This window comes from Protopterus annectens, chromosome 9.part0 (genome assembly GCF_019279795.1).
Source record: "Protopterus annectens isolate FY-2018-M chromosome 9.part0, PAN1.0, whole genome shotgun sequence".
Lineage (NCBI taxonomy): Eukaryota > Metazoa > Chordata > Ceratodontiformes > Protopteridae > Protopterus > Protopterus annectens.
In genome coordinates, this window is record NC_056743.1 from 1,393,594,186 (window position 1) to 1,393,606,685 (window position 12,500).

The window sequence follows — 12,500 nt, forward strand, 5'->3', positions numbered from 1 at the left end:
TTCTTTTTATGTGTAGCATGTTCAGCTGCTCTGTGTATGACATAGCTGTGTATGTTAAGCAGATGTCAGCTGTGCTTGGGCTATGTGCACTGGAGTGTAGCCACAGTTGTCTGAGATGGTCTGTGTATTGCATGTGTTTGAGGCTGGTAATCCCATTAGTGAGGTGTGTGCTCTGTCAGTGAACATGTACAGCATGCATTATGGGTAGGTGTGTTAGATGTGTACGTGGCCTACACCTTAGCTATGACATGCACAGTGAATTGCCAAGCATAATCTTTAACCATACTCAGCAGCATCTGACTGCTGCCTTGCTGGTATCCCAGAGGTACCTAAACTGAGATGAGATAGAGTTGATGTCAGTGGCCACAGCTGTGGCATTGCTACAGGGTGGCTGCAATATTACAGTAAAACAACAGCTGAAGTCCACAGTACTACAGACTATGCATAACTGCTTATCAGTACTACACAGCAAGAGACTCCACATCTCACATATGCATGATCTACCTGTACAGATGCATACACAACAGTGGTCTGCTGATATGCCCTGGAACCTTACCTGCATGCTCCATGTCTGATGTGTGTGTGTAGCAGCCTCCTCCATGACTGTATATGTCTGTAGATCTTGTGGGCGGGCAGGTGATACCAGGCTCATGAGCAGCTCCTCCACTCTGGTGAGGGGGGATGGATGTTATGGCTCCCCCTGTTGCAAGGTGATCACCCCACATGGCAGTGGCATGGCAGTGTACATGGTGGAGCAGGTCACTACAATGATGGCAGACCTGCTCATACATATGGCTGTGCATCCCCACCTCATTCACCCTGCATAGCACATCGTTCCACATGGCTGTTCGCTCATTATGGTCCTGGCTTGTCCGTGAGAACAGCAGCTGGTAGTTCTGGATGATGCTGGTGAGTATTATGTCATCCTCAGCGGCACTGTAGGTGGGATTCCTCGGGTGTGCCATACTTCCTGAAAGACATAAAGATGGAAATATGTCTGAGCAACTCATATGGCACGTTTACCATAATACAGTACACATATCAGTCTCCTGCCAACATATCAGCTCCAACTTAATGTTCACACAACGCAAGTGGTATGTATCCAGTATATGTATCATTAGAACATATATTGTACTGTACAACACTTTCTGCTATGTGTTTATAGACATGTTCCCTGTGGGGACACTAGAGTTGCTGGGCTGTTACAGAGTATTTCACCTGCATGCCATTGTCACTGCCACTATGTTTTCACATATGCATGTGGTATGCTTGGTCTGTGGTATTGGGGATATCTATGCATGCTGTTGGACATGTTTTGGGATTGTGTGGACTATTACAACCCACATATGTTCCATGACAGTTACACAACAGTATGTGTAGGGGTTATTTGCCAGCAGGAACACCATTACCACCTAATGTGCACATGTTACTAGTCCACATCACATCCATGACCCACCATGGAACCTCATTTTCTACTGATCTGGCACTACCTTCATGTGGAACCACCTCAAAGGATGGTGTCCCCCCCCCCATGGAGCACACACAGATGTATGTCTGTCACCCAGTTAGGTCTAGGGTCTTGTGCATAGGGAGGTCCACATAGACATGGGGTATGTGCTACATCACCTGGAGGCATGCAAAACACATACACAAGGTTCGACATGCATGTTCCTCCTGCTCAGTCCACAGCCCAGGCACCTTTATGACCATGTAGATGCTGTCATGACTGTCCATGGGTGGGCATCATGTCCCTTTGTTCCCATATGGGGGCTCAAAGGTCTCCACATTCCAAATGTAACTACCCATCCACAGTATTTAACCACCACATGTGTCATATACCAGCCCTGTATGCTGTCTTGTTTGTTACCCAACCAAACCCACATACCAATATGTGCCTAATACCCTTCGCCAACATATATATCCCACCTTCTCAAACAATTGCAATGTGTTCCCAACATGGGATACACACCATGCTCCACACTCCATTTTGCAGCCATGTACTGGTGTGTAGATATGTTGTGTATTGATGTGTGATGTTCTCTCACACGTCATGACTGGGGACATGTATTGACATATTTCTCTCTCTCTCTCTCTCTCTCTATATATATATATATATATATATATATATGTGTGTGTGTGTGTGTGTATACCTATATGTGTCAGTATTATGTATATGTGTGTATGTGTCTGTATATATATATATATATATATATATATATATATATATATATATATATATATATACATATGTGCATATATGTGTAGATATCATTATGTGTTGTTTATTTACCTATATATATATATATATATATATAGGTTCTGTAGACATACACAGCTGTGAATATGTATCACACACACACACACGCATATATATAAATATATATATATATATATATATATATATATATATATATATATATATATATATATGTATGTGGGTTGCATACAAACATCTGGTCCACACTCTTGTAACTCTCTTTACTTCACAGCTGAACTCTTCTGCCTTACTGCAACACAGACAGGTGTCACATGTGAACACAAACTAACATTAGGGGGGTATATATGGTGACAGATTTTAGATAAGCATATTATACTGCTATGGCAGTTGGGCATGCTATGCTACACTTTAACATGACTGTCCTGCAGATGGTGTGGTGTCACACCCATGTGTCTATCATGGCAGTATTAATACCCCCACCAGCCATTGGCCACAGTAATGTACAGAACACAGATATCATGGGTCACATCTTTGCCATTCACTGCTAATCTGCACAGTTGACAAGTATGGCCCACTGCCCACTGGGACTGACACTGTTGTCCAGAGCAGTTGTTGAGCAGAACATCATTACAAGAACAAGTACTGATGGCACATATACATCCTTTCACATTATACATCTATTTATTCTATGCCATATACACCATGCAAGTAAATGCATATCTGTTTCACATACCATTTATGTTTTTTTCACTGTAACACAACCCTGAGATTTGTTACTTTTATTAAAGTTGTTTTTTTTTTTTCTCTCTCTCTCTCGCTCAGTCTCTCCAGTAGAGTGATTGAGCTGGTTTGAATAGATTGCAGCATGCTTTTGTTGGTATTGCACATGATCAGGTGATGGCCTCTACACCAGTAAGTGTCCACCAGTTGCTAATTGCAAGCAGCCTGCTGCTTAGTACTTTAGATAACCACTGTCGTGGCAACCCATTTAAATTACTGACTTCTTTAACTTTAAATTGCTGACTTCTGTGGGCGTTGTCCCTTCACCTTTCCAGTATGGATGACATCCTTCCTGTGTGTGGACATCAGTGTTACAGACAGCAGGTAGCAATACCTCTAACAGCAGAACCTGCAGACACAGGCCAAATACACATTCAGGTAAGGTTCCAGACCTACAGACAGCGCGAGTAGTGTTGTTGTGTGTATTGTATCTTGCTGGTCTTACAGGGTTTCTGTGTACATGGTACTTTTGCATGGAATGTTGTCTGTCTGCATTGCTCTCAACTGTGGGCCTATCCATATGATACCAAGGGAATTGGTTGTTAGGCTTTGTCTGTGCACCACACAGGTATTGTCCCAGATATATCAGTGGCATTCTGTCTGTTGAGTGCTATCAGTACATGGCTACATCCATTTGTATTTCAATGTCGTATTCCTGCATAAGGGTATGCTGCAATGAATCCTGTAACAGCAGCAATGTCTAGGGTGTGTAACAGCAATAATGCAAATATGGCCCTATGTTCCTGCCTCTGTCCTCCACATATATGCCAGTCTTTGTCCTGCTGTGATACAGAAAGGGGTTGTTAGGTAATGGCCTATCATTATTTAACACTAGCATTACTCCCAGTCATGTCATGGAATCCCACACCAACTGTTGGGCCAAGTCCATATATATGGGGGCAACAGCTGGAGAACACATATGTGCCCTTGTACATTCCAGAGGTATGTGTGTGGTACACAGTGTTCCTTGCCCTTGTACAGCCTTTTATGGGGGGGGGGGGGGTTCAATGCCATTAACCTAGCCTATGGCACCTTTTCAGGGATATAACTGTTAAGACGAGGGTCATTTAGAGTGATAGTGAGATGTTAGGTTAAGCAATGGTATGTACAAGATACTGTGACATTAACACAAGTGCTACTTTTCCCCCTAGGGCTTGACTACAGGGTGTAATTGGAGGCTGCTGAACTACATCTGTAATTGTTGATTGTTACGTATCTTCAAGGCAAATCCTGCTTCTACTGTTGTACTAATTGAAGGCCCTGGCCTGGACAGCATAGTATGGTATATATCCACATTGCTTGCATCTACTGTTTTGTGTGGATGCTGATTACATATTTCAAACCTTATGTGGTGTAAATACTGTCCTACATTATTGTATAGTACACAAATAAAGGTTACCTGTGTATGCATACCTGTGTGTCATGTCATGTCCTTTGAATTGTGGGTGGGTATATGTTTAATGTCAGTATTCTCATTTGTGGGAATGGTTGCCACACTACATATTTCACAGGTGGCAGTTAAAGGGCCTGTGGCTGACATACATATGGCTACTAATACATTTTGTCTGTGTGTATGTGTATATACCTATATATATATCTCATATAGCTATAGCTATATATATATATATATATATATATATATATATATATATATATATATATATATATATAGTTCCCTATCAGAAGCCTGAAACACTATTAGCTTGAAAATCAAAATCCTGAAACCAAAAGCCTGAAAATTCAAAAACCTAAAACCCAAAAAAAACTCCTGAAACTCAAAATCCTGAAAACACAAATAATGCTAATATGTCACTATAAAGACACTAATATCTACCAACTGACCCTGACCCTAACCCTAACCCTCAAGGTCCGCAATATCGCACACTCACCTGACCCGGCTCCCTAACCCTAACTCACTTAAACCGCCCCTAACCCCAATATCTGTCACTATTGCATACATGCCTAACCTGGGCCTCTAACCCTAACTCACTTAAACCACCCCTAACCCTAACATAAACCAACCGCGACACTCACCTGAACCCAACGCATGACCCAACACCACAGGGCTAACAATAGCAAAGCCACAATGATGTCAGTATGTCCATTTTGTGTTTTCAGGATTTTGAGTTTCAGGATTTTGGTTTCGGATTTTGAATTTTCAGGCTTTTTGGTTTCAGGATTTTGATTTTCAAGCTTATAGTGTTTCAGGCTTCTGATAGGGAACCATATATATATATATATATATATATATATATATATATGTATGTATTTATATATATATATATATATATATATGTATCTATCTATGTATATGTATATATATATATGTATATATATATATGTATATATATATATATATATATATACATAAGAACATATGTATGTATACAATTGATGTTATATGATTATTTGTGAGTCATACATAAATATATATATCTACATATAGCTGTCTGTCTACATTTACAGATATATATCTGTCCATATGTCCATGCATGTAACTAGCAACATTTTAAGTGTATTAGAGCATTAGTTGACATATATCCCTATTTGTACCTACAGTGTGGCATACCTTGTCCAGACTTCTTGCATTAGCAGGTTGTGTGGTATGATATTGATACATTTCCTGTACTGTTGACTGATTGTGCTGAATGATATGTTTGTGAAAACATCAGGTTATGTATATCTGCCATGGTTTTTTGGTAAATTAGGTTGTGTATAAAGTGCAGGGTCCTGGGTTCGAGCCTTGAAGAGGCAGTTTACTTTGTTGCTGGGCAGAACAAGGGATGTTGGATACAGAGTGATTATGGCTCTTTTAAGCAGTTGTAAGCAAGTTTGCATGACGGTAAGCACTGCCAATCTCCGCTTATGTTTTCTTGCAGTCAGCATCGGAATTGCTCAACCTGTGTTGGCATAGCTTACCCCCGTGCAAACCCACGCAAACCCGCTTACTGCTGCTTAAAAGTGCGTACTGCCGCTTACCTCCGTGCTAATTTCTTTAAAAGAAAACAAAAAGGGGTTGATAGGAAAGTGGTGAAAAAAGGGGCACAAAGAGGGAAAAACAGTAGGGAAAATAGCTAGGCATGTGCAGGAAGGGTATAGGAAAGATCCATAGCTGCCCATTTCTTCTACAGCAACAGCTGTGCATATACACTAAATTTGCAGGTACATTTGGACCCTCAAACCCCTGGGAGAGGGGTGAGGACAACATATATTCATTGTGATGCCAATTTGACCAGGTTACATGTGCCCAGTGGACGCGTGTGCAAAATGGACAGCTATGTATGGGGCGAGATTTTTTTGTGGGAACAGATTGCCCTTTTATTTTTCAGGTGAGAGTGGGATGTAGTAGGTATATTTTTGGAGGCAGGTTGGGTAGGTTAACAGACAAGACAAACAAGATGCATACAGGGCCGGTATATGACACACATGGGGGGTAAACACCTTGGATGGGGAGGGGTGTTTGGAAGTCGCAAGCCCATGAGCCCCCAACTGGAAACAGTGGGACTGAGGTCCCCACCCATGGGCAATCACCACTGCATCTTCACGGCCCCAAAGGTGGCTGTGCTGGGGGCTGTGTAGGAGGGGCAGGCTCACCCTCTAATAGTGCCACTCGGCCCTCAAGCTGGCGTAGCTGGTCTTGATACTCCAGATCAAGCTCCCTATGCACCATGGCCTGGACCTGTTGACAGGTGACAGGTTCTCCTCTGCACCTGCTTTGAGGGGGGATGAGCCCCATCCCCTGCAGCGGTTCCACCCGAAAGTGGCGCAGGGCCCATGGAGGAGGAGGAGGAGGTCCTAGGTTGGGCCCCAAATGAGCTGGTGCCCTGTGCCATGGCCAGCTGAGGTGGGACAGGTGGGTCCACTGTGACCGGCCTTCACATATGAGCTATGTTGTTGCAGGTTTATGACAGATATGGGTTAGTAACAGTCAACAGCATTCAGGATTAGTTATAACAGCATGCATAGGTATTCCATTTAACCCAAAACACCAGATTTAACACAGTTGCAGAGCAAACATAACACATGCATAAAAGGAACAACAGTGGCCATTGCAGGAGCATGCAGGTTTCATTGTTGGCAACAGACCACCAATATGGGTGTATTTTGACATGGTACATGCATAGCAACAAATGTGAATATTTATAAGCCATTAGGACATATGTCCTAAGAAAAGTTTGGAGTGTGCACATACCAGTTGAGGAGCTTCATTGGGTTATTTTGCACATATGGTAGGGGTGAGAGAGAGAGTTCAATTAACAACTAATATATCCTTGTAGTTTTCACAACATTCTTCGTCACTGCAGTGATCTTTCCCTTACATGTATTATTACACTACCCAATGGCCTTATATTGTAAACTGGTATGTTTATAGATTATTATATACATGACCTGTGTCTTACATACAGACGTGACAAGATGCAGGTGTTAATCCAACATATGTTGAGAATTGCTGTCATACATTTTGGGTGAGGTGCTAGAATGACAGGTTTGTTTTCATATACATTCTATGACTATGTACACGTTTGATTATCAGTTATATGTCATTAACAGCTGCCTACATTTCTTGGATCATCACACTGATTTTTCAGGGGAGCAGGGTACCAGACTGGTGATATGGGCCATTTATTTTGACATGCTGGACAAATTGGAACAGTTGTGGGGGTATGAATATGCTACAACTTACAATTTGAACATTCTAGCAAATTCTGTACAGTTGTTGGGTGTAATTATGCATACAGCTTTCTATCTGAACATTGTAACAAAATCTGTACAGTTGTGGGGTATGATTATGCATACAACTTAGTAGCACTCCCAGTATTTAAACCCCTGCTGTGTGTGACAAAAAATTATAGCTAACATCACAGTACACTGTGCTATCAGGGAATTGATGTCAAGCTTTTGACTGTTTTCTTTCTAGGTCTCCCTCACTTGTACAATATGACTGACCTCTTGTCGCTTCCAACACTGTTATGCAGGACTTCATACACATTTTATCTGCATACCACAGTCTGGGTGACACTGCTTAAGATACAACAGTACTACTTATAGTACGCAACAGTTCCCCAACATATGAAAGAAGAATAAACAGAAGCATTCCAGGGGTTATACCTTTATTCACAGACTATTTCACATTTATTTCTTCTGGTACAACACTTTCTAAGGCTCTTATATTTATTTGTTATGATAGTACATGCAGACTATTTACTAACCAGCCTTGCGAAGCAGCCTTTGCAACCTAGCATCATGGGCTTGCTGGTTTGCAGCCTGCTCATCTGCAGCTGTCAGAGAAATACGTAACCATACCTAGCCATAGTATACACAAGCTAGGCAATTATTTACTACTTATTAGAATGAGTACTTACTCAGTACTGGGGCATTGGGCATCTGCCGAGACTCCTGGATCCACTGTTTCAGTAATCCCCCCTCTGCCTCTTCAGGTCAGCGTGGTGGAGTCTGACCTGCTCACCAGTCCGGGGATACCTGTGGCATTAGTGAGATCACGGGCAAGACTGTCCCAGGCCTCTGTTTTATACTGCGAGCCCTGGTACTGGCCCTGCAGTAGTCTCTGCTCATGGTGTTTTACCAGGAGCCATACCCTGATTTTTGACTCCTGGATACCCCAGCACTGCACTCTAAATTGAGTGCCTTCACCCACACCAGCCATTCTGCCTGCAGTAGGAAGCTACAACCAGTTATGGGAAGTATTCCTGCCTGTGGGGTTTAAATACAGCCAATTTCCCACACTTTTCCATGATTGGCCAGTTTTGAAAAGGCTAAGCTATGGCCATACCTGCTTACCTAAGGTTGGCAGTGCTGAAAGAGGTATACCACTAGGCAGATTGGATTGGCTCCCCTACACATTGCTTACACTTACTAAGTTGAGCTGTGCTGCTGTTAGCATTGCTTAATAGTAAATTAGCTCTATATTTGCCTTTTGGCAGTGATTTATTATTCATTACAAGTTATATATGTGTCTGGTATCCGTGATTCATTTGTACATACACTGTATGGGGTCATGGGGACTTCTACACTTTATTACAATAACACCTCAAATCTATGCTTACTGCAGTACTCCAGTTCACATATTTATGTTCTGTGGCAGGTTATACAACATCACACTGTACATAGATTCAGTTCACATGTTTGGTTTGATTTTTCTGTAGTGAGGATTAGTTTGCTGATACCTCATTTACATGTATTGCTATGATGACTTAGTGGTTAACAACTGTGGTGTACAGGGTCCTGAGTTTGAGCCTTGCAGAAGCCGTTTATTTTGTTGCTGGGCAGAACAAGGGCTGTTGGGTACAGAGTGATTAAGGCACTTTAAAGCAGTTGTAAGTGGGTGTGCTTGGGTTTGCGCTGAGCTAAGCAATGCTAACCTCCGGGTACAGATTCTTACACTCAGTTAGCTTCTACTTTGCTTAATCTATGTAGGCAATGCTTACCCATGTGCAAACGCACTTCAACTCGCTTACTAGTGCTTATATATGCTTACTACTGCTTGTTTGTGCTTAAACCTGCTTACTAGTGCCTTATTCATTATGACACACTGATACGTCACATGTGTATTTAATGCAGTACTCCAGTTCACATTTAAATGTTATTATGTATGTTACACAGCAAAAAGATGTAAAAATATGTTCATATACAGATTTCACATGGAAAATGATATGTGCTACAGTGGGACTTGAATCGGGAATGCCTGTTCGTTAGGTGGATACTCTAACTACTACACTATTGCTGTGCTGTTTTATTTGCATACATATTCCTTGTTATTCTCTTCAGCCTTTTCAGCTGCTTTAACCGTAGCTAAGCGATGGGCAATCCTATGCACCTATGGTTAGCTGTACTCGGGATTTTAAAAAAATAAATAAAAGTTTTTTTTCATTTTATTTATATCTACTGTTGCTGTTGAACACATGAGGACGGTTGGTGGGGATATGCGGTCACCTATGAGCATTCTCACTCATTTATTTACAGTTTCTGCTCTTCTACTTTGCAGGGGCATGTTCATTCTGAGAGCTCTGCTCTCAGACACGCCCCCTTCACTTGTCCACCCTCCATGTAGTATTTGGAGCTCAGGCAGCATGCCTTCATTAATATGCATGACGTCCTGCCATCCTCCTCTTAAACTGCTGTTTCCATGCAGGACTAGATTAGTCCTGCATGGAAGATTAGTAAATCCGGGGGCTTTTTATTTTTTAAATGTTAGATTTTGGATGTAAAATACTTCCTCCAACATCATTAACATATACTACAGCAAGTTTGAAACATTAGGCAGAAGAACTATTTTACATCAAATATATATTTAAAATAATATAGTAATAGAACATATATATAACACAAAGATTTTACCGAGAGCCAATTCTCTAAGTGCAATAATGCCATCCAGGGTGTGTGTTAATATGTAATTAACACCCTTCCAGGGTGTAAAGGCCCGACACCTGCAGCAATGGGCCTCATAACACCCCTGGGTGGACGTTAATTATCGCTTGCTTATACACATAACATAAACACACATGCCCATACACATACACACACACACACACACACACACGCACACACACACACGCACACACACACACACACACACACACACACACACACACACACACACACACACACACACACACACACACACACACACACACACACAAATACATCACATTTTGTATAAATATCCTTTTTTACCGAATGTTTTACCTGTGAGAAATATTAAGATAGAAGGTCAAGGCTGGCATTCAAGAAGTAGATGTATCAAGTGCAGCTAGAACTGTGACCAGCACCATGGTGTGGGGGGTTGAAGCCCTAATTACAGTTAGTGGCAGGAGCATTAGCTGAGCTGTTATGGAGGTGGGAGAATATTCCAGTAAGTCCACACTGAACATTCTTCCCTGATGTTTATTGAGTATACATGGTGGGAAGGGAAAGAAAAGTTAGGACATAACAACAAATACTCTTGAACAGAGGGATGATACTGAGTCTTGAATATCTTCACTGGCCATGGACATAGTTCAGGCAGAGCCTGGCAGAGGTTAAGGTTGGTCTGGTAGACTCGGTGAATAAGGAAAGGAGCTGAAAGCCACTGATATCTACAAAAAGAAATACAGATGGAACTATGCCTAGCAAAAGTTTCAGCATTTTATTTTAGAGCTAACAGCAAGCAGTATTTATTTATGTATGTATGGGTATATGTATGTATGTATGTATTTGCATTTGTTGACCAGGAAAGTTTGACTGGACCAAGAACCCTTTTTCTGTTGAGGCCAAGGGAGAAAATCTCCAAAAAAGTTTAATTAGATACAAGCAGAGCATATTTAGAATGCAGTTATACTACTTTGGAAAACAACAATTTGTGAATGGGTGTTCATTGCATAAAGAAGCAAGGTCTAAAGTCTTGATAATAATTGAGAAAAAATGCATTATGCTTTAGGATGATAAGCAGTCATGCTTACAATATATACTTTTTTTGTTCAGGCAGTTACAAGTAGAGCAGATTTACAACATAACTGCATGAATATGAAGAAGGTGTTGTAAATGGTATAATGGGTTGAAAGCAGTCATATTTACAATGTGCACACATTTTGCTGAATTAGAAGAAATGGAGTTACAGTGATTAGAAATTATACAATTTGTTAATCTACAGGAGAGCTATACGAATGATGAGGGAGAGGAAATAAAAGAATGGGTGAATACAGACAGGGAAGGCAAAGTGAAATGAAAAGAAGCAAACATGGGTGGTGAGCAAATAGAAGTTTAAAGAAAGAACAGAGAAGGGTTACTCAGGGTTGGAGGAATAGTGACATCTCCATTTCTCATAGTGACGTGATTTTAATAAAACTTCAAAATTATTTAGGTTTTGTTAGGATGGAGAGGTGGTGTGAGGGAGCTCCACTGTTTAGAAATATAGTGGGAATAGCTTTGCAATGTGAGTTGCAGGTTGGAGTAACATATGATAGGATTTTTTCTGAGGATCTCAGTATATGGGGAAAAGAGCATTTTTTGGGGTATATAAAATTTTTTAGACTAGCTTCAGTTGGGTGTTAGGAAGTTGAGGCATTCAAGTCAGTTAAGATATCTGATTACAATGCAGAAATGGATACACGTGGGTGAATTAGTGGCAAATTTAGCTTCTCTATTATAGGTCGGAACAAGTTTTCTTAGCTGCGCTGAATGTAGTTTGGTGACGCTAGAGGCTGTATATCATAAAGTAGGTAGAGACAGTACAGATGTTATGTGTTTCATGGTGGAGTCTGAAAGGAAGGGTTTGACTCTGTACAGCATGCTCAGTTTCTGATTTTTTCACCTGTGGAACATGAAGACTGAATTTTAGGATACTATTCATCTGATCTGTCAAATTCAACTTACGGGTAACAAGCCACTTGTTGAATTCTACCCAGCCTTGCTGATGATCTAGCCTTGAATTCCTTTATGATTTTTTTACTCTTAAAAACTGTGTGCCAACTTTCCTCAGATTTTGTTTGCTGCCTTCAGCATACAT